This window comes from Panthera leo, chromosome D3 (genome assembly GCF_018350215.1).
Source record: "Panthera leo isolate Ple1 chromosome D3, P.leo_Ple1_pat1.1, whole genome shotgun sequence".
Classification (NCBI taxonomy): Eukaryota; Metazoa; Chordata; class Mammalia; order Carnivora; family Felidae; genus Panthera; species Panthera leo.
Genome location: NC_056690.1, coordinates 56145121 through 56169148, shown reverse-complemented (window position 1 = coordinate 56169148; position 24028 = coordinate 56145121). Strand labels below are relative to the sequence as shown.

Below are 24028 nucleotides of genomic sequence, written 5' to 3'. Positions count from 1 at the left end.
CAGTTACAAGATTCTGGAGAACGCTTTCTACAAGTGTTAGGATTATATACACACTCATTAGTTTTCTGTATGCATCTAAAGTAATAATAATCTTGCACATCTATCTAATGTTTTACAGATTTCAAACTGACTAGAGGAACTTTATATAAAGCAATTCTTCAGAAAAGCAATAACTACCAGACCAATCTTTCTAGTGTGTCTTTCTAGCTGCTTTCCATGTGTCACTTTCCATTTGTCACTCAGCTGCTGGACAAATTACAAAAATTTCCTGTTCCTATCAGATCAAGCCCAGATTCTTCATCTCGGCATTCATGGTGTAACCCCATCCGGCCCTTCCTTAGATACCCACCCTGTTTTTCCAATGCTCCCCAAAGAGAGCCACTTGCTTCAGCCTGGTCGGCCTCTACAGGTCATGGAACAGGCTGTGGTCAGTCTTGCATGTTCCCTGTTTGCAGCATTTAAGGTTTTTTCTTCTGCAGCTTCTGCAAATACTTCCAGCACTTTCCAGCCCATCTCACGGTCCATCTTCTCCAAGGTACCATTTGATTGGCAATACCAATTTCTCCCGCTACTGAATGCTCACAGCCTTTACTTGCAGAGTAGAGACTTTTTGTTCTTTTGTACATAGTTGCACATTGCATTATATTGTCTCTATTATAGAGCCCTCTAACTATTTTATGTCTAAGTCTTATCTCCCCAAGAGGAGTAAAGGGCCGTGCCATATATTTGCGCTGTTTGTCCCCATTGTACCTAGTGCTGTACTTGGTGCACATCACTTAAAAGGTTTCCCCAACTGAGATTAATTTCTCTGCTCCCTGCAGTACCTTGGGCCTGGATGTTGTTGCTTCGGTTATCACAGTGCTGATCGCAGCTGCTTCCCACTGTATATTGTGAGCTGCGGATGAGTTGCAAACCCAAATCATCTTTTTACCTCTCCAAATACCTAAGACAGCACTGTTTATAAAAAGAATTTACCAGTGGTTGCTAATTAAGTTTCTATTAAATTTCAACTTTGTTTAACATGGCACCATTCCCTATCGCCCTCTTTTTGAGGAACAAACATGACCATGGTTGGAAATGATTATACTTGAAGAAATTATATTGACATCTGGCATGTGAGAAGAAAGTAACAGTTGGATACTTTCCTAACTCGTTTATTCAAAAATAATGTTAAGGTCTAAATATAAATATAAATTAATCAGTGTGTTGTCAGACCGCCATTATTTAAGAGGCATTTGCTGTATCAAAAATGCAAAAATAGATATTGAACACAGTAGGCAATTTTTATAGAAATGTTCAATGTGGTCATGCCGTTCTTGCCATAAGATTTTACACCGTTGCTAATTTCTTGACTTTAATATCTTTATAAGTTAATATCTCTGTAATTGGCAAAAAAAAAAAAAAAGTAAAATTAAAGTAAAATTAAAATTATCTCTCCACTACAACATGCAGTAAAACCTCATGGCTTAACCAATCAATAACTGATTAGTTTCTTTTTTTTTTCTTGCTACCTTGATTTAGGTATGACACTGTCTTTCGTGAGAGAGGGCAGAACTTTTGAAGGACTCAGGCGGTTGTGAGAAAACTTTTCACCAGCTCTTTGAATAATTTTAATTAAAATTCAGTTCAAATCAATCTCTTAGGCTTAGCAAAAGCATCTGTCATGTTTTCCCCACTTAAGAACTTGAGCTGAAAATATGAACATTTTCCTGTTATAAAAGCGCTGCATCCGTGTAAAGTTAAAATAGCTGCTGAGGACAATTTTCAACACATTTGGAAGAATTATGGCTTTAAAAATGCAACTTTCAGAAAACACATTGATGCCTCATTCAGTGATGTGCCTGCATTTCTTGCCACACATAATGCCTTCTCTCGGCATGCGCTTTAGCCCTTGAACCGTTAGCCTTCTCCTAGTCTCCTGGCCCGGCCTCTGGCCAGTATGTAAGCACATTGCTTGCCACATAACAGGGGCTCAAAAGTGTTTGTTGATTAAATGAATGAATTAGCTAAATGAAGGATATAAAGACCTTGCCTTAGTCCCTTTGTGTTCTCTTACCTGTACTAACAGTAGTTAACTTGTTCTAGACTGGAATGTTGCCCTAAAACGATGATGCCCTCGAACTCCTTTGACCAATTAGTAACAACTAGAGAAGCAGAAGATCCAAAAAGACAAAGTAATGGCCTTTGTGCCAACAAGAAAAACCAGTTATAATACACGTTTTGTTAGAAAAGGCACCTCCATCTCTAAAAAATCCAACACTAAGTAATATCCAGTATGGACGGAGTTCCCTTTGATTTATTTCTGATGTTATTGCAGCTTCTGCAAGGCCCAAATGAAAGTCCTACAAAGTCTGTCTGTCTGTCTGGTCTTGCTTGAGGCTCAGATTCTGGTGTCTGAAGCAGATTTTTGTTCCCTGTTTGGGTGAGGCCTGAATCTTTTCGTGCCTGACCCTATGCTGGCAGGGTGATTGTGTTATACAGCTCCATTGTATTCTGTATAAATGGTGCCCCTAGGAGTTCTGGCCCATGGTGGTCCTGTCATGGGTCTGAACACATGGCCACGTTTTTTATCCCATGGTATTTTTTCAGAAGAAAAATCTTTCATATTTTCAAGAGAGTCTGATGTTACCCCTGTCATATATATCAAACTGGCATTTTGGATTAAACTAGCGTGGCTTGTTGATAATAATTCAAGTTGTTCTTTTGATGATAGAATACAGTCCTTGAAAACATGAGTTAGCTGCAATGTTTGTGTAGGCCAGTTCAATTCCTTTATTAAGGATGCAATGCCATTTCCCATATAATTTAGTTCTTCCTAAAAATGTTTTCTGCTAAATACATCTTGTCATGATACATAACGATCTTTAAGAAATCTTGTTTCGAACACAATGTGATCATTTGCAGAAGTGAGAGCGGGAACTTTTTCTGGCCAGAGGCTAGCATTGTATCTACCAATCTTTCCTTGATCAAGAAAAAAAAAAACCAGCACCTAAAATTTATAATATATAGATGAAGTTTTTTAAATGATACTTTCATGAAAATAGTCCCCAAAGCAATTCAGTCATTCCATATCAGTTTTACTTTTTAATCATAATTTTTAAACAATCATAGGCCAAACACACAACAATGCTCATCTTGGTTTATAATATGTGACTTGCATTGCACACAACTAACTACCTTTTCTATGGCTTCCCCTCTTAAGTCTGTTCTGGAACCTTACTTTATCAATTCCCCCTTTCTTTCCTGAGTCTTCAAATTACCCATTTCCATGAACATTTTTTTCATATAAGCAGTTCAAGTATTTTCAAATCTGTCCTATGTAAAAGTGATTTTTTAAAAATGACCTTCAATTTGGGTTCCCACCTGGCCACCTTCTCACAAAGGTGGCTACTTTACCCACGCTTCTATTCCCAGTGAGGGGCCTCATTCCAGCGGGGATGTTCCTTCTCGGTGCTGAGCAAGGCTGGGTTGGGGATGGGATGATGCAGATATCCCTTTCTGCGTGGTTATTCTCAGGTTTTTTGTCCCACTGTGTTGCTTAAGTTTCTTAAGTGGACCCTAGAGGTCTTCCAGGGCTGGTTTTCTTTAGGGATTGCTGAGTAATTGTTGCTCTTTGTGGGGGATTGATGGCCACCATTTTGTTGATGTCATTCTGGCTTATGCTTCCCAGTGTCTCTTGAAAATGCTCTTCCTCGGGGCGCCTGGGTGGCTCAGTCGGTTAAGCGTCCGACTTCAGCTCAGGTCATGATCTCGTAGTCCATGAGTTCGAGCCCCGCGTCGGGCTCTGGGCTGATGGCTCAGAGCCTGGAGCCTGCTTTCAGTTCTGTGTCTCCCTCTCTCTCTGACCCTCCCCCGTTCATGCTCTGTCTCTCTCTGTCCCAAAAATAAATAAACGTTAAAAAAAAAAAAAAAAAGAAAAGAAAATGCTCTTCCTCTTCCTCAACCCAACTAACATGTTCACTGGGCTCTTCCTCAGCTTTCTTTTTCTTTTGGCATACATCTCCTTGGGATAACTCACATTTTTCATAGCTTTAACTGCCTATATAAAAATGACTTTTAAATCAATGTCTCTACACAAGACATTTCCTATTTATCCAACTGCCTAGTGGAATCTTTACATGGATATCCCATGAGAGCTTCCCATTAAAATGTCCAAAGCCACTGTATTTATCCTTTCCATATGTCAACCTCTCCCCTTGATATCTTGCTTTTCCTCCTGGCCTCCTGCCCAATGTCTAAATCATGGTGAATCTATTTATGAAATATCTCTTGGATTTATCCTCCCTTTCTTTCTCACTGCTACTATCACTGCGACTTCCTTAGATCATTGGGCTTCAATGTTTCTTGTTTGGGATTTGCAGTATATTGCCTCTTTGCTGTTCTTCCTGGTTAGGGGATGCTTGCCCTCCAACCTTTCTTACAGACCAGGGTTAGTGATTTTTCTAACATTCAGATCGACTATGCCATTGCCTTATCTTAATTCTTTAATGGTTTCTCATTGCCTCAGTATAAAATTTAACTTCTTTAACACAGTGTGAAAGACTTTTTATGATATATCTCCCTCTCTGTAATAAGTGTGCCACTTATTACAACACATTTTATGTTTTAGCAATACTAAACCATTTTCAGTTACCTACAAATATCACACTTTCTTGTCCCTCTAGTACTTTTTAAATGATATTTACTCCTTCTGGAATAGTAGTTTTGCATTCATATTGTGCGCCCCCTCTCCCCAAATCTGCCCGTCAAACTTGGAGTCATCTTTCAAATTTCAGCTCATTTATCTTTCCCCTTATTAATCCTCTGCCCTCTCTACTGTGCCTTTGGGGGCTTATGCTATGGCATCTGTCACATGAAATCATGACAATTTGCTTGTGTGTATGTTTTTCCTCTACACTCTGTGAGCTCCCTGAGGACAGAGATTGTATCCACAGACCTCATACAGTAATTGTCATATGGCTGATGACCAAAGTAGATGAATGAATGCAAAAGGGGGTTTGAAAAAAATACAGATTTTCCTCATTATCAAGGGTCATTCATTTTACCAATAATTTTGTGAAAATGAAAAATGATAAGTACAGATTGCAAGTAATTATTTTTTTATGTTTCAACATGGCATTAGTTTGAAGTTCTCTCTTTATTCACAGCACAAAGCCCTTGAAACATCACAGCTACAACTTTCTATCAATGAATGGTTTGGTCTAAGCCTCCAAAAGTGACACAGGCAGAAAGAAATAATAAAAAAAGTTACTAAGAAACTGAGAGGATTTTACTGCTACTCACAGAATGATCATCTGTCTGCTCCAGCCTTTGAAGGACATGCTTCCATTTGTCTGCTCTATGTACAGAGAATTATACTGTTTGAATAAAACAGTGACTTACAGTCACCATTGATTTAAAATGGTTTACAAATTAGTTTTTAATCCTTCTTCCCTGGTTCTTCCTCATCAAAAATGTTTTCATGATATTGCCTACAAATAAGCCAAAGCAGGATGAACTTCATAGAGGAGAGTGGCTTAGGCTGGCAAATTATTATTATATATTATTGTTATATAAATTATTATATTATTATTATATAAAATACAATGGATTTTTCAAAGCCTCCAAGATGTAATGGAACAGAATTGGACTGAGTTCTACTCTTGACCCTTGCATTCTTGGACAAAATTAATCTCTCTAGGCTATAAAACTCTCTTCTATAAAACTAGAAGATTTAACTAGTCACTAGCTGGTGTCTAAGCCTCTCCCAGCTCTAGAATTTGGTGATTCAGTCCAGAGATAAGCTTCTCCAAATCCAGTATATTAGAAAACTGTATTATCAAAGAGGCAGGGGAAATGTGTACAGGAGTAAGTTCTCATAAAATTATGCATACTTGTTTTTAAAAGCAGTAAGAATATAGCATGAAGGCTGACTCATTATAATTGATTGATGCACTGAGAACTCTTCCAGTCATGATTAATTCTCCTGGGTATAATATCTTCATTCAGATTAATGCATATAGCGTTTCATAATTATAAGGTAAGAGCAAGGCATACCGGCGGGGAAATGTTTACCGGTAACCTGAGCACCACTGAAAATGTCAAAGTGTAACAACGTTTGCTGATGAGTGTAAGCGCTGCAAATTAATGACAACAGTCTTTCCTGGTTTGTTGCTCCTCGATATAGCTAATCAGAGCACAAGCAAAGAAGATTCTCCCCTGTTCTTTTTATTTCTATAGTGACAAGGTGCTGTAGAATATGGTAGGAGTCTGGAGTGCCACATTACTACAGTTACACACCCCCACATCTCTCAAGAATATATGATTCTGTTGAGCTTTTTCTCTGCTAAAAGAATGACACAGGTTCTGGGGAAAGAAATGAGCACCTAAGAATCAAGATTTATAGGTCTCAACACCTGAGGCTGGAGATTTCAGAGAAGAGGATCACATCACTGCTAAATTTTCATTACAGGTGAATGAATTGGTTTATAAGGCTAGAAGGGATTTGGGCTAGAATCAAACAGTATTATTCCCTTAGTGCATATGAGATGTACATTAGTAAGTAAATGTTTGTTAGCAAATAAAGACATGCCAGTTCCCTCCAAGAATCTAACTGTTAAGATCCAAAAGAAGGAATTTTAGCAGGTTGACATTTACTTCTGTGAATTTTATATTTTCCTAAGCATATTTTGTATGTGCTTTGTAGAAAATTTATATAATACAGGAGATTACAAAGAAGAAAATAATCTCCTATATTTCAAGATTTAAAAATATCTGCAATTAATTTTTTCTTCTAGGCTTTTTCTATCAATATATCTACATAATTGTGCTAACTGCACAATTTTGTGTCCTCTTTTTTATTGTTACATTATGACATCAGCATTTTCCCAATCATTAATACTTTTCATAGATATAATTCTAGTATGTGAAATACACTGAGCCCATTGGTTTTTTTTTAACATAGATTATCTCATGGAATCCTCTCAAAAATCCTAGTCCTGTTATTCTCTTCATTTAACAGAGGAGAATAAAAAAATTGAAGAAGTTAAACCAACATCACACATTTTACAGGAAGATCTTTGATTTAGCTCATGAAAGAAATGTACAAGCTTAAATGCACAGAAGACCACATGACATTTTATTGGGCAGATTTACCATAGTTTCTTAACTATTTCCTTTTTGAGTATGCGCCACCATCCATGATGCCCTCCCACCATGTCCAGTCCTTTGGATCTATCCCTTTTTTCCATGTACCTCAAAGCATGCTATTCCACTGGTGCAAGAGAGACAAATGACTACACCCCACACCCCCAAATAGTGCTCTGTGTGGTTATCTTGACAATGAGGAAATGCTGGGGCTACCCTTTTTTTCTCAACACACTGTTTCGAGAATTTATGAGGCACATCTGAGAAGTATCCAAAAGAGGTCTGGATTATAAATGAGGAGACCTGGGTTTCAGACTACCAATTAGACTGGATTGGTTTTGGTCTTTGGTCTTTTACTTCTTGACTCCAGCTCAGTATTCTAGATGTCAAAGACTTCCATGATGGAAACACCAGCCGGTAAGAGTGATGGTCAGTCGACTCATTGCAGTTCTCTAAAAGACAGCTTCACTGATGTGAATTTCCTCAGCCTATAGAAGCCTCCTCATGTATTTGACTAATAGCCTTGGTTGCTAGAATGGGACAAACTGATGACATAAACACATTGTAATCAAGCATGACCTTATTGCTTAACTATTCTGTCAAGAGCCCTCTGATGCAAGACTCCAAGAAAGTTAAAACTCACTGAAAATAAAACTCAATAAAATAAAATGTGACCTGACTGATAACAATAAATAAAGACTCTGTGCAAAACTGGAATGGGGATAAAAGTTTGTCACTAAGCTTTTTGGAGAACATGGATTTCAAATACCCCTAAGAAGTGTTACTACTTTTATTTATTCGTTATTCTCAAAGGTCTTGTTAGTCATTCCTGCTGGTTTAAAATTTTACTGCCAAGTATTTCATTATTAAAAACATACAAAACAGTGCAAAGTAATGCTAATTCAACAAACACTAATGTCTGCTCCATGATGAGAAACATTGAAGCATTAGGCAGTGTCATGAAACTCAGAGATCACAAGTGGGGAAAGCATGAATTACACCCTAATGACAGAGATGAATGTTGTTATGAAAGATGAAGTAAACTGAGCTTTGCTAAGGTACAATTAGAAACAAATTTTCTAGACAACACTTACATCAAGCACTGAAAATTAGATCATTAATACAACTGAGTATTTGCTTTAGCTCTAAGAATTTAGATGGTCACACACACACACACACAAAAAGAAAATTGAGAGCTTGTATAGTTTTCCTTGCAGAAAAAGAGAGCTTACAAGTTTATCTTCAGAGATAAGCTTTTTCCTGGCACAAATTCTTGTGAGAACTGTGTGTTACAGCTCCTTATTCTGAAGCTATCAAGCAATATTTAGCACAATATTACTGCAGTCGTTCAAAGCCATTTTTTCCTTCCTTTCCCAAACTGCCATGTATTCTGCTAAATTTTAATAGTGGCCAAGGGCACAAAATTAAACAGGAACTCAGTAATAACGTTGTATGTGTATGGCAGGGGAAGGAAGGAATTAAGACAATGAGTTCCGTGTATGTGATCCAACTTACTAGCAGTTAGAAACGTCTTGGTGTATACCCTTGACTGTATACAGTCAATTCAAGGTTAAATCTTTTGGCAGCTGCTCAAAGTGCCAATATTCTGTGTGGAAGATTGAAGAAAGATCTATATGTTTAAACAGCAGGTGAAAAGGCAGCAGAGTTGACATTCTCTTGGAAAATTTAAGAAGCCTGACATATTCTCACACAGAGATGGGTCATTGTAATACACAATGAGATGGATAAACTCTTTCTCAGAAAAGAAAAAAGAAGTTCTGGATCCAATCTTGTGGTTGTACAAGTCCCTTAAAGCATGAAAGTAACAATTTGGGCCTAGAAATTTTTATGAGTTGTTCTCACCATTACACTACCTGAATCCACAAAATAATACAAGAAATACTTTTGTCAAATATCCGAATATTTGACTCGAAAGACGTACTGATGGGTCCTCCAGGGTGTAAATGTTTCAACTGACCTAGTAGGGTTACTTATTGTTCTTCATTTGAATATTAGAGGGTGTGTGTTTTATTTTTAGCACTGTTAATGTAAAGTCGCAGCAATTTGTAAAAGGCGTAGCTACTTACTAAGCCCAGTCCTTATGGTGAGATGAAAAAATCATACCACCATCATAGCTCAGGCTGCCTATATTTCTGTAGGGTTGGGCACATGAGCATGTCTCCAGTTCACCTAAATACCAGTCCAGTTATTTAGATCTAACAATGGAGGAGGGCATGGCACAGCTCTTTTTATAAGACTGAAACTTGTAATTGAATCTGTCAAAAGAGCACGCTTGGGTAGCTTCATCACAGATTGGGGATGCCTTCTGGGTTCCCCCTAATTGGCTCAGAGCCACTTATGATTCAAATAGAGCCGTAGACACTTTCAGATTTACACTACTGCAATACTCCATCTTGCATTTCACTATTTATTAAACAGAGCCACCTGAAAATAATCTTCCTCACTGAGTATCAAAATGGTACCTCTTTTGCCTTTTTACACGTTGATCTATGCAATTCTATATTTTCTGACTTACTGATGCTGGATAAGGTGGATTGTGTGAGTTGGTGAAGAAATGTCCAAAAACACTCCAAAGTTGGAATGCTTACAGAAGATTGCCACAAGATGCCATGAGGCCATGAGAAGAGAGAGGACGGACCCTTTAGGACAAACACTTCTGTACTAAGAGTGCTGCTCACCATGGCAAACATGCCTCCCATCTCTCTTAACAGACATTCACTATATTTCAGAGGAGCTGAAACTATGGGAAGATGAAGAAGTGTGGTTTCCTTTTTATATAAGCTTTGCTCAGAATGTCCATTTTGGCACTAGGTTAAAGAGTATTTAGCTTATAAAGAATTAAACTAAAAAAAATATGGGAAACCCCTCCTCCCCAGTGTTGAAAACAATTTTCCATCTGACTAGGCATTGCAGAACCAGTCAAATCTTCTAATGTTTTATGAGCAGACTATTGTAATATTCTCTCTCTTCTCAGCCTCCATTCTTGCTTTATTGAAAATCATCATCCAGAGTGATCAATTTCTTATAACACTTGGTACCTACAGTTGTGCTTCTCAAAGGCGATTTGTAGTCAAAGAAAGCTCTAAAGGATGCCATCAATGAGTTGGGAGAATGCAAAACTATTGGATGGACATGGTGCATCGTTCTGGAAACTTGGAGAAAAAGACTTTGATGCTGAAGGAAAGAAAGGTTTATCATGGAGCAAGATGAAAATACATGAGGATTCAAAGAACTTGACATACAGGACAGACCATTTTGAACCCTGGCTCTCTATGCATTTATTATGAATATGCATTTATTCTTTTTTATTTCACTTTTATTTATTTATTTTTGTTTTGTTTACTTTGGGGAAGAGGTTTGGATTTCAGGAACACTAAATGCTCTAAGGAATGGAGAAAAAAAAACCCTTGGAATGATAGAAAAGGCCTTCTCAGTACCTACTGACCTCTCCAAAGTTATCTCCTTTCACTGTACCCTCAAATTCTAGAACACCAAACACACCATGCTGTTTCCTGTGTGGGTCCATGCTGGTTTTTCAATCTTGAATGCCCTCCCTTTTTTTTTTTTTTTTATCTAGGTAACTCTCACTCACCTGTCTGGATCCAATATAGCTGTCAACTTCAGGACCTCTCTGGGCACCTTAACAATTTATCATTTCCTGCACTATGAGTAAATTATCACCAAATGTACCTGTCTTCCCAGGGAACTCTTCAAAGACAAAGACTTGGCAAGGTGTAGGTCATTTAAAATGTCAAATACAGGGTCTAACTCTGAGATTTAGGAATGTTTTACTCTACTATACAGGTTGTGGATCATATAACTTTGACATAAGTCTTGGTTATGACATGGTAATAAAAAAGGACATTGTTCTTATTTGTTGTGAAAGAGTGAAAGACTATGGTAAACTAAATCTGATTTTTCTTTCATCTTGTACTATGCAAATATATACCAAATTAGGGGCTAGGAGGCAGTATAGACTTTTTGATGCCAAGATTTAAATTCATTCTACTGAAGTTTCAGCTATATATCAAAAAGATTTCTAAGGAATTAAAGTAAAAATAAATCTGAGAGCCCTCCAGTGGTCAAAATAATACATGCAAATACAACCATTTACTCAACATCCCTCCTTCCAAAGAACTTAAAACATTTCCAACAGTCTTGCTGCTATAAAAATGCATGCTTTGATCATTTTGACATCACTATTACATTAAATTGCTTTTTAGCGGTATAGGAAAACAGATGTTTATCCAGAATCATTTAAATAAACCACAGAAAATAGCGGCCCAATCCACTCACTTACCAATGAGAGATTTTGAGTAGTTGCTAGAATGCAACCATGTAAGGGCAATCCTGAATCTTGTCCAGATAGGAGTAATTCAATTCCTTCCATTGCAGCCATTGAGAGAAATGTGGCTGTACATTAAAACCACTCAAGATAAAGAAAGGATGCAGTCAACCCTCTCTGTGTCTGCCAGTTCCATGCTCCCCTTAAGCACAGAATTGTATTTTAATGTGTATATTCCTAGACTTGTAAAAGCATAGTGTGTGTGTGTGTGTGTGTGTGTGTGTGTGTGTGTGTATGTGTGTGTGTGTGTGTGTTTCTAAATTGTAATTTTGATGGTTTACATAAGAAATGTGTTGGCTTCTCTTTTAGCAAATGCATATCTAACTAAGCCAGACAGCAGTACTTTCCTTTGCTTCATCTCCTGTCATCAGATTACCAGTAATGGTTTGGCAGAAAGCCGGGAGTAACGTCTCTGCCTTGAAAATTGTCAAGCTCTAACATTTACCCAAATGCTGCAGCACTGATTGGTGAGGGTATTTTGTTTGGTTTTGTTTTAATTAAATTCCTATATTACCTTATTACAAAGTAAAGCTTGCTTTAAAAACTCCCCCCCCCCCCCCACACACACACATTTAGATTCATATATATGGTGTTCGATATAGGATGAAGATTTTTACTTTTTGGAAACATAGAACAATATATTTAATTATTGCACTCCAAAATCTTTATGGACCACCGCCCCAGTAGACCTATGCTTATTTATTTCAAAAAGTTAGCAATATCAATGGAGAAATGCTAAGAAAATATTATGTCCTTTAATTTATTACTCAGATTTTTTTGCTTGTTTTTTAAATGTTTTAGATGGAAAGCAAGTGTTCATCAGTTTTCCTTTTGTATGGTAATGTCTAAAGACCTATCACTTCAATGTTCCTAAATTAAAAGAAAAAGTCAAGTTCAGCTAGTATCCGTGAATGACCTTCAAGAAATTCAGCCTACTGCAAGAAATGTTATGAGCAATTCTCAGAAAGCATACTCTCATGGAGTAAGTTATTGCCTAAGACAAAAGTGGGCATTTCTGGAAGCTACATTGTGTCTTTGAAGCCACTGGGGTACTATTTAGGAGACTGAAGCAATAATTTACCCTTGTGCAATGAAAAATGTAATGTAACTTGCACACCAGGATCCTTTGCCTCATTAAGTTAAACACTTCCCTCATGTCATTTTAAAGGAGAGATTATAATACTGTAAATCTAAGTAATTTAGATTTATGTTCTGGCGTCTGGCAAATGGTTACACAGGATATTTTTCAGCATTCCAAATGTTTTAGGTGCTAGGCAGTTTCAGAATGTAGATATAATTGACTTTGTAATTTGGCAAACAATACAGTGTTCTGTGTGGCTATTCAGAGAGTTGCAAAGGGACAGCCCAGCAGAGCTGAGAAGAGACCTTCACAGCCCCCTGCAATGGAGTTTTAGAGGTGTTGCTGACATTACGGCTTCTGAACCTTATTAGAACCCCAGGGGGAAAATAAACAAAAATAAACCAGGGGAGAAATATGTGCTAAGAATTTATGCTACCTACACTTTTGATGGAACAAATGATTTCTCTATGATACAGAAAAAAGGTATATTTCCCAAATAATTTTCTTTTTTAAAAAAAATGTACTGACAAAGAAGTCATCTCTTACTTTTAAAACAGAAGGAGGAGCACTGAAATGTTGGTAAATGAAAAGCAGAATAATACTGCAAGAGTGGATGAGCTGACGAAAGGATACACGCTCCCTGCCACACCCTGTCACACCCGAGCATCCTGATACTTATTGGTGAACCTAATATCTAGAATTTTCTGTGAGTACAGTTGCTGATGGTATAAAAGTTCATGGAGCAATTGGTTGATTTTACATGGTCACAGCACTTAACTGAATATAACACACACTCTAAAAAAAAAAAAAGTGGACATTTTGTTCATGTTAGTCTATTACTCTTCTTCTTGCCCTGAAAAATTCCGATAGATGGTAACTTTAGTAGAGAAGCTTTTGAAACCCACAATTTATGTTTCCTTTTTAAGCTTTAAAGTTTTTGAACTTAAAGGAGGTGAACAAAAAAAATCAAGAAACAGATGTTGAAGAGTTCTCTTCGTGAGGTCTTCGTAAAGAAAGGATAACTAAATCGTATAAGTGCATAATGTGTAATCATATTCTAAAGTGGAATAACAGTTTTAGATGTTTGAATGAAATGGGTAAAACAGTACATATCCCTGTGGAGTTCTCGATTCTGATGAATGTAGTCAGTCTTCTTATTTGCAGCTGCATCACAAATTATATGCCCGAGTGAAGCCAAACAAATATTACTGGATGCCCAATTAATTTCTGTTGGTGCTTAAAACCAATGCCATTTATCAAGAGAATAGAAAGTAGCCAACAGCAAAGATAATTTTTGAAGTCCTTTAAAATTCTTAGCTTTATATTCCCAAAATATTACATGAGCTGCCACATTATCACTTTTAATTATTAATACAGTGAACAATGGGTGACTTAAACGAGAATTTACCAACGGTGTTAAAATGCGTATTAAAAAGTATGGTAAAATATTATATATATACATATATATTGGTATTACAAGTTAGTTTGAGAAACACTGGGTTGAATAAAATCAAACTTTAAGAACCCTTAATGCTGAGGCATCTGGGTGGCTCAGTCGGTTAAGCATCTGACTTATGATCATGATCTCAGGTTTGTGAGTGCGACACTCACGTCGGGCTCTCTGCTGTCAGCAAAGAGCCTGCTTCGGATCCTCTGTCTCCCTCTCTCTCTACCCCTCCCCCACCCTCTCTCTCATTCTCTCTCAAAAACAAATAAACATTAAGAAAATTTTATAAAAGAACCTTAATGCTAAGGATCACCTAAATCTCTGAGAGAGGGATATGGTATCCAGCATTTTTCAAATTCATTTGACTCAGGATATTCATCTTTTTTTTTTCTTTTTGTATATAGCATTTCCTGGAATTGTTCTTTCCAAGAACATAAATTGGATTTGCTGATTTAAATTATTATCTGGAAGGCCTTAAAACACTTGCTTAATAATTTTCCAATTTTCAACCATCTCATTAATCTTCGAATTCTTCAGTTTTGCCTTGTTAGTGCTTAAAACTAAACGCAAAACAAAAAGACTATCGGAGTGTTATAAATCCTACTCAAAATGATACATTTCTAACATGTAACATACATCATCATTCCTCTGGAGGCATTTTCCCTAAGAGTAGTACTTTTATTTTGCCTTTTGGAAATGCTGGGGGCTAGCACTGTAATGGATTATACTCCATTGCCTTTTTCTCCATTTTTGTGCTACAGATGATCAGTTCTTACAGATGGGAAAGTATGAAAGTAATGTTTCACTTTTGCTCTCTACAATCTAGAGGAATTGCCCTATCAGAGGCTCTTTTCTCTTCCCACGGCTGTCTATGGACAGGACTTCCTGAGACAAAAAGCGTAAAGACAGGTAAAATGTTAGGATTCCAATGGGTTGGAAAAGCAGCGATGGGAAAGGTCACAGGCACCTGGGAGACAGCAAAGATTTAGAGATCCAAAAGCCTTAGCGGGGATCAGCATCGAAGGATGAAAAAAGAGAAAAAAAAAACCCAATAGCATCTGATTACAGATAATTGCCTACATATTGCCCAGGTACATATTCAGAGGTATCCAGTAGTGCCCCTTATCCATGGAAATGCGGTCTAAGACTCTTACTAGAAGGCTGGAACTGTAGACAGTACCGAACCCTCCATCTACCAGGATTTTTCCTTTACGTACATACCTATGATAAAGTTTAGTTTAGAAATTAGGCACAGTAAGAGATTAACGATAATAATGAAATAGAACAATTATAATAATCTACTGTAATAAAAGTTACATAAATGTGGTCTCCATTTGTCTCTCAAAGTAATTTATTGTACTGTACTCATGCTTCTTTTTGTGATGATGTGAGAGGATAAAACGCCCACATGAGGAGATGAAGGGAGGTAAGAAACACAGAGGCTACTGCTGACCTTCTGACCATTCGTCAGAAGGAGGACCAACTGCTCTGGATCCCGGTTGACCACCGGTAATTAAAATCATGGAAAGTAAGCCGTGGATAAGGAGGGAATACTGCATACGACCAAAGTCCAGATCCCTGTTCTTCTGGGGGCTTTGTTCTTCTTGGGCCCACCTATCATTCATTAGCGTGGAATTTATTAGAGGTCCTCAGAAACATTCCAGCTTTTTCTCTTTTCGGGCATGTGATAGGATTGTATTCCTCACCCAGCTGAAGTTAGGTGTGATCGCATGGCACGCTTTGGCCAAGGAAACGTGAGCACAGGAAACACAGGTCACTTCCAGGTGAAAGCAACAACGTGGGGAAGGGCCTGCGGTCAGGCCAACCCTCCATAGATAATTCGCATGAGTGGGAAGGAAACCTTGGCTTTTATAAGCCATGGAGATTTGGGGGTTGTTACCTCCAGAAATCAAGCATAGTAATATCTATCTAGAGCACTTCCTATGTCTGTATCTTGGTTTGATCATGTATAAAAGAAAATAACATATGTCTCTTACCTACAAAATAGTATAAAACATTGGATGAGGTTTAGAACAGAAGTGTTACACTTCTCTGAAGTGTTAAAAACAACATCTTTCAATGAGTAAATATGTTGCTACAAATGTGTGGCAATGAACAGTCTAAAACTAGGAAGTTCATATGCATTAGAAGATAGATTTCGTTCAATTAATCTACGTCTCTTAATACAATTAGTAAAGACATCTATAGTCTTGAACTATGATTAATTCAGTGAATTCATCCCTTCAGCACTCCTAAATCTGTGTGCTACTACATCACCTAGGAATGGGGTACAAAAAGTAAAGTGAGACTGAGAAATAAAGTTAGTAAAAATAACTATTGCCCTCTTTAAAATACACAGAGCTTTAGAAAGTTTTCATGACTCAGGGCATCTCTGAGTCACCTTTATGCCACATTTATTTTGCAAGAATGCAAAGTTCAACTCTATTTAAGCAAATAAATGTGTTTATATTTTATATTAAGATACAACACAGTTTCCTATGTGATAAAAATAATGTTCAACTTTTTAGAAAATAATCCGTTTAGGTCTCTTTAAACTATTTTATAAAAAAATCTGCTAAATAGATATTAAAAAAATTAAAGTATTCCCAAGACCCCTAAAACTTAGCTTTTTGAACTTCTAAGAATTTACCCAAGGGATACAGGAGTGCTGATGCACAGGGGCACTTATACCCCAGTGTTTATAGCAGCACTTTCAACAACAGCCAAATTATGGAAAGAGCCTAAATGTCCATCAACTGATGAATGGATAAAGAAATTGTGGTTTATATATACAATGGAATACTACTTGGCAATGAGAAAGAATGAAATATGGCCTTTTGTAGCAACGTGGATGGAACTGGAGAGTGTTGTGCTAAGTGAAATAAGTCATACAGAGAAAAAACAGATACCATATGTTTTCACTCTTATGTGGACCCTGAGAAATTTGACAGAAGACCATGGGGGAGGGGAAGGGGGGAAAAAAAGGTAAGAGACTCTTAAAGACAGAATAAACTGAGGGTTGATGGGGGTGGGAGGGAGGGGAAAGTGGGTGATGGGCATTGAGGAGGGCACCTGTTAGGATGAGCCCTAGGTGTTGTATGGAAACCAATTTGGCAATAAATTTCATATTAAAAAAAAACTTAGCTTTTTGACAGGAAAATACTAATTGCTAAAGAAAGGCAAAGTGATTTTTTTAAACAAGTATGGAGATTAGCATACATAAATTAAGAATAGAAATTAAAGAATAGAATAAAGCAATTTGTTAATTAAATCCATTGTTTTAACATGACATGCTCCAGTGTCAGTGTCCAGTGAAGGGGACTGAATAAATAATTTCTTACTCTAGATACAAGGTAGGAGCTTGATCGAGATTTACTGAATTAATAAGACAAATTAGCTCAGCTACTTGAAAGCTATGATTTAAAATCAGCCAATTTTTAAGAATTAGTCTTATTTTTTTTTACAGATGAAGTAAAAAAGAAAAGGCCTATAATACTATATTTTCATATTTTGTGTTAGAGAAATCTGGGTTCTCATCTAGACACTGACCTAAAAAAAATTATATTTAAGCTTACTCATTTTTGAGAGAGAGAGAGACAGAGTGTGAGCAAGGGAGGGGCAGAGAGAGAGGGAGACACAGAACCTGAAGCAGGCTCCAGGCTCTGAGCTGTCAGCACAGAGCCCGATGCAGGGCTCAGACTCATGGACCATGAGATCATGACCTGAGCCGAAGTCAGATACTCAACTGACTGAGCCACCCAGGCACCCCTAGACACCGACTTTAAACATTTGATTGGATTCAAAGATTTTTATTTAAAATATTTATTTATTTTTATTTAAAATAAATTTGACCCCATCCATATTAGGGCTTTTTTCTTTGTGGAGGTAGGAAAGCCCCATATGAGAAAAAATACAAACCATGTTTCTTATTTTTCTAAAAATGAGGTGTCAGCATATCATAATGTATGATAAATTTATAAATGATCTGAGGAATATGACATTAGTTAAACATCCTGAGAATTAATAAGCTATATTTCCTCTTTCTCTGGTTCCCACCAACAATATTCAATTTTTAATAATTAAAGGCAGCGCTGTTTTTTTTTTAATTCAGCATAGCAAAATGAGACTAACATTTACATCGCTAAAGTTTTCTAATGAAAATTTTCAGCCACCTTTAAGATTTAAGATCACAATGTCCTATCACATAAGCAACCAACTGCTTTCCTTCTAGCATCACATTGTGATCTGAAAAACAATCCAGTGTTTTCCAATGGTTCAGATTCAGGCTATATGCAGTGAGATTATTTTGATCTAGTTGTGCCCCATTTCTTTTTTCCATTGGTGTTACCCACAATTATGGGCTAGATCTGTTGAAACATGTCAGTTTTTCAATTCTATGACTTTCCTTTTTATTGTGAATGTCTCTGACAATATACGGGTAATTTATTCTACTTAAACTTCTATGATTTGTCTTGTTATCACAATGATATTATAGAATCTCACTTGGCAAAAATGGAAATGGATGGCCTCCCCTCTCCCAAAAGAAAATAACCAAAAACACACACTCATTTTTAACTGACTCTACTTGACATAGAGAAGAATTAATGATCACTATTCTAGACAAAGAGTCTAAGGTCAAAATAATGATGTTTAGAATGAAAAACAACAAAGCAAAAAAGGAATTGTTGTGAAAAAACTTCCTCATAATAGTTGTTTGTTCATTCCTTAAATGTAACTTGGTTTCTATGTGCCCATTACTGAGAATTCAAAAATGCACAAGACAAGAATAGTGGGTGAGCTGTGCATGTAAAGGATGTACAGTGTAGGTGACTTATGAGGTCAACCTTGAAGAAGTAGGATTTAACCACAAAGGAGATGAACAATGGGTATTCTGGGGGGAAATGTAGGTAGACTAGCACAGAGGTATGATGTCCTATGGAATATTCTGGAGGCAGAAATTATGCACGATTCAAGTGTTAGTGAAAAAGCCAGTGAGGTAGTTGAGACGGTGTTAGACAAACAGGGTGAGGCTTTGTGACAGGCCTTTAAGACATACTAAGGGCTTTATTTTGGGGGAAATGGTGAGTCACTAGGGATTTTTAAGTAAAGGAGCAATCCATTCATGACTATGATTTTGAGAAGACAAGTGTGTTGGTCCCAGGATGGGACATATGTTGGGGTGCAGACCCTAGGAGCAGAAGAACAACTGGGAGACCATTGTAATGCCCAAGTGAGATGCTGAAGAACTGAAGTAGAGGGGCTGCAAAGGGAACGGAAAGGAAGGAATTTATTTAAGACAATGTCTTAAACGTGGTGATGCTGGATAAAGGCCAAGAGAAGGCAGGAGGAGTCAAGGTCAACAGCTGACAGCGATGGTGGTGGGGTGGATTAGAGAGACTGAAGAGATGACTAAGGAAAGGGGCCAGCCAGGGACACATAAAAGGACTGCTAAGTATTGTTGACAGCTCCAGTAAGGCTGGGAAACACGAATCCTCCCTGCGTTTGCAAATTTCTCCAAAAGCCCACGGCGAAAACTAAAAATCAGAAAAACTACCCGAAATCATCAGTGATGTTAGCAGACTGCTTGATACCTTCTCTAGCACGTGTATATATTTATAAATACACAAAATGACTATAAAAGCAGTACAGTGAACTTCCCTTTCTGGTAGCAGTAGTGAAATCATTTCGACTGACACTCCCACTATGGTAACTGAAGATCTTTAAAATATAAAAACAGCAAAGAGCTTAATATGATGGCGAGGTTTTCACACACAGAAATTTGGAAGGCCAGAGCTCAAGAGAGGAAGCTTATCTTTGACAGCTTTTGCCCTTGGGCATAGAGTATGGGGGAGAAAAGATCTGTGAAAGCAGCTGTGCTTTGAGCAACCTACAGGTTTTGTGAGAAGGGCAAAGCCTGTGGTCCTCAGGTGAGGGCATTAATAAACGAACACAACTTTAACTTGGGATCTCAAAAGGCCGTAGCTTCCTTTATGGTAGGAGTGAACCCCAAATACACGATTCTTCACACAGATTTGCAGCCTTGCTTCTCACACAGGGGTGATTCAGGAAATCTTAGCTGCTGCACTTTGACAAAGATAATTCTGGTCTGATATTGCCCCCGGGGGGCCTGGCAGAAGCAAAGTCCTTTCTGGGGGAAAAACCTCATCACCACTAGGTCTCAATTTATTCTTACAAGTGATTTTTAAAATACATTTCCAACAGATAGTCAAAGATATCCAAGCAACCAAGAAAATAAGACACCATGAGTGAGAACTGGCAGGAACAATAATAATAGAAACGAATCCAGTAACACTTGAGATACTAGAATTAGCAGACATATATTATAAAGCTACACATAGCATATTCAAGGAGATAAAGCGCAAGCTCGACAAATTTCAGCAGGGAACTTGAGTGACATTGATAGCAGCAGAGAAATATTTGTCCTCCCCCTTCCCTGTCAACACTATTTGGTCTCGTGGTTTAAAATTCTTACATTTTAGAATTAAAATTTTTTTGTGTTCTTTTTTTGGCTTTGACACACTGAAAACAAAAACCAAGCCCCATACTGAAAAGCCTGATACAATTTTAGCTATATGTATAATTCAATCGGAAATATTTAGTTGAGTAAAATGTAAGTCTACCTGGAAGTGTTTGTGTGTGCACATGTGTATACGGTAAGCACACACATACTTGCACTCGCAAATTTCTTGGAAACACTTCTGATTTCTGCCAGGCTCACTCCTACTGTCAACAGGTTAGGACCAAGCTGGATAAATCAAGGTGCATAGGAGTCAATGTCACCAGGGAGAATTTACAAAGATACCATCCACTTGTGGAGATGCAAAATGAAAATTCATGGCAACTTTCTTGGAAGATAGGTCTTAACAGTATGAAAAGGAGGGTATTGCAGTGATATTCATCAGGGGTCCAGAAAGAGAAGGAGGACTAGAAGCAGAGACGGAGAGTGGGCAGAGAAAGGGGGGTGGGGGCATCAAAACTGAGCCCTGCTAACTTCACATTTTGTTTTGGTCTTGCTAGACTATTCGATAGTTGTAAAATCAAGTGATTCTATCAACAAATTGCTCACTTTTCATTTTAGAAGAGTTATGCAGCATATCAGTTATTCTTATCAAAACTGAAAGACCCATGTGAAGTCATTCATTGTTTGTACTTAGTTTAGCCAACTTAGTTCATTAGAATCGGGTCTATTTGACATAGCAAAACTCAGCCAGTTACATCCAACAACTGTTCAGTCCCACACTGCAATAAGAACGTCAGCAGATTTATTTTCCCCATATAAAGTAGAATTTCCAATTCACACCATGTCCTCTGTGACTATTATGGACAGTATTTATTCAGAAGGAATGCTGTGCAAGTTTGGGAAAGCTGTCTCCAAGAGCAGAGCCGAGAGGTCATTCGACAAAATAAGAAACAAAACCTATACATGGTCAAAACATGAAGAGAACTGAGGTTTGTCATTCTCTCTTTTAAAGAAGAAAGTTCTGAAATCCTTAAAACACAGCGTGGTAATAGCAAATTAGACAACTCTCCCTCCTCCACCCTCAAGTTCCATATAATCAGTATGCCTCCATTCACTTAGCAAATATCAGCTTTTTTGGAGGAAGAGAAGCTGCTTGGAATTAATGAGGCAACATCAAAAAATAACTTCTATTAAAAAATTGTTCTCTTCAATGGCAAACTGCCTTTTTTTCTAATTTTCTTTTAAAATAGATTATCTTCTAAGGCTCCTATTCACTTCATCCCACCTTTAGACCACCTCTTTTTCCCTCCTTTTATTTAGTTTTCCTTTTTCACTTCTTAAACTAGGAAGCACCGTTGCGCCAGGCGAGGGAAGGAACCTCATCTCACAGTAAAAACAGTTACATCCAGTGGTATCATAAACACGATAACATTCAGTGGGTGTTGTGACACAAAACCACTGACATTGTAATTCAATAACTGCAGGGTGTTTAAGGAGTTAACAGAGAAAAATGTAAGTAAGGGTCATAGAGCAAAACTGAAATTATAGACATGCAAGGTACATTTCAAAACCAAGCTGAAATGCTCTAGTTATTTCTGCTGCATAACTTAAAAAAGGCCAAATATCTCAAGAAAGGTAAGAGAGTTACAGTCCCGGAAAGTCTTCATGATCACTTTTTCATTTACACAAATAAAAAGAGAAATTCCACGTTAACCTTCCCAGAGAAGCGATGCACCTTAAAAGCAAATCTTTTCACTTACCCTAGAGTATGCACATCATGAGCTCCTAAATCCTTTTAATTCCAGGACATCCAGAACATACATGAATTCTGAGCACACTGACTTCAAAAACAAGCCCCGACCAAATTGTTAATTACTACAGAGATCATAACAGAACTCTCTGAAATTCTAGGGAGAGATAGGAGTTTAAAATCCAGCTTCTAGATCCTGGTGTATACTGTGTCTATCTTTAACTTGAAAATGATTTGGTTTCACATTCCATTGAAGTCCCACTGGCAGATGCCTTTGGTAAGCTCACCAATGGCAGGCTTTCAAATGCCCTCCCTCCACCCCCTCCTTCCTCTGACCGAGCTTCCGCTGATACATCTAATGCCCATTTACTCAGCTGTCTTTTTACCTGTCTCTGCGTGGGTAAAAGGAGATGCTTTCATTGATGGCTATTACGGAAACACTTGGAAGCTTAAGGCAGCCCGAGGACTCACTGTGCTTTCCCTCCTGCCATCCCCTCCCCCTTGTTACTGCCAGAAACCAACTGACTTCCAAACTTGGCTGTCTGAAAAAGAATGTTCTCTGATTGGCATTCCTGGAAGCAGAAAGGAAGGCAGCTCAAGTTTTGTTCTGTGGCTCCCTCTGTGTGAAAAACTTCCCCAGGTACACATAATACAAACAAGTAAGTTTCCTGGATTTTTTTTTTCTTAACTTTGAGGAGAATGGAGTGAATATTTGGGGGCATGACAAATATTTTTGATGTCATATAGCATTTAAGTTTTAATATATCCACATATAATTTTACCTACAATGGCTACGCATGCAGAAAAAACAAAACAAAACAAAACAAAACAAAGCAAAATGGCAAATGTTGTGTTAAAAGTTGAATTTCCTTATTAGTGAATGGGTTGGGACCCTTCAGCAGAAGAAGCAGTCACGCTTCCTGCTTGACAATATTCTGGAACGCAGCTGTTCACTCTGTGGCTTTTCCAATGAGAGAAAACCTTCCTCATAAGAACTGTGGAAAAACTGATTTCAATTATCCTATATTTTATATTGCAAACAGCGGGAGAAGAGAGCGCCAAAGACTCTCCCCGTTGAGTCTTCTTTTCCAGGACTGTCTTGCAAACTGGTGAAGACTGGTGAGGACTACACACACACACACACACACACACACACACACACACACACACACACAGACAAACACGTGAACAAACAAAAACTGAGTGACTGGAAATGAGACAAAGATATGTTTCCTCAAATACAATCAGATAAGGATTAATAATGGACAGTCCCTTCAAAGAACTACTAAAAAACTTGTGTTTAATATTTATTTACTGGTCACCGGGGCCAAAAGATTTGCTGCTGCTGCTGCTGCTGGAAATAACTTACCTCTCATGTTCAAAACAGTGAATTTATTGTATGCCATTTTATGGACGAGACAGCTTCTTGAAAGCTCTGATAAAGGATTTATAATTTCAGCAATCAGACAAACCACAACCTGTGCATTTTGCCTTTCCAAATCTCATCTGGCTGTGGCTGCTAAGTCTAGGCAAGTGTCAGCTGGCTGGACTCACGGGTAGTGGTGTGGTTACAGCTGCTCCTTGTAACTTGTACAGACATCTCAAAAATATTCAACGGCAAAGGGTTGCGTCCAAAAAGAAAGCTTTCACTTTGTTTGTGGTTGGTCTCTGATCTCGGTGGTCTGGTACCATATCTGAACAAGACCATGTTAGGGAACCATGAGTAAAAATCTGATTAACTGGCATCACGTTACCAGTTTACTCTGGTGATAGTTTAT

At 37.7% G+C, this 24028-nt stretch overlaps 1 protein-coding gene across 23 annotated transcripts in view; it reads right to left on the bottom strand.

Moving 5' to 3' along the window:
* The window catches only part of DTNA (dystrobrevin alpha), a 354755-nt gene that overhangs the window by 233631 nt on the left and 97096 nt on the right, over positions 1-24028 (bottom strand). For 22 of the 23 annotated variants that reach the window (XM_042909771.1, XM_042909773.1, XM_042909769.1 and 19 more), the window contains exon 1: positions 22261-22469. The exons of the other annotated variant lie outside the window; for it this stretch is intronic. The gene's annotated coding sequence lies outside the window, so the exon portion shown is untranslated. Of the gene's footprint in view, positions 1-22260; positions 22470-24028 lie in introns of those variants that run through there. 23 annotated transcript variants of the gene reach the window in all.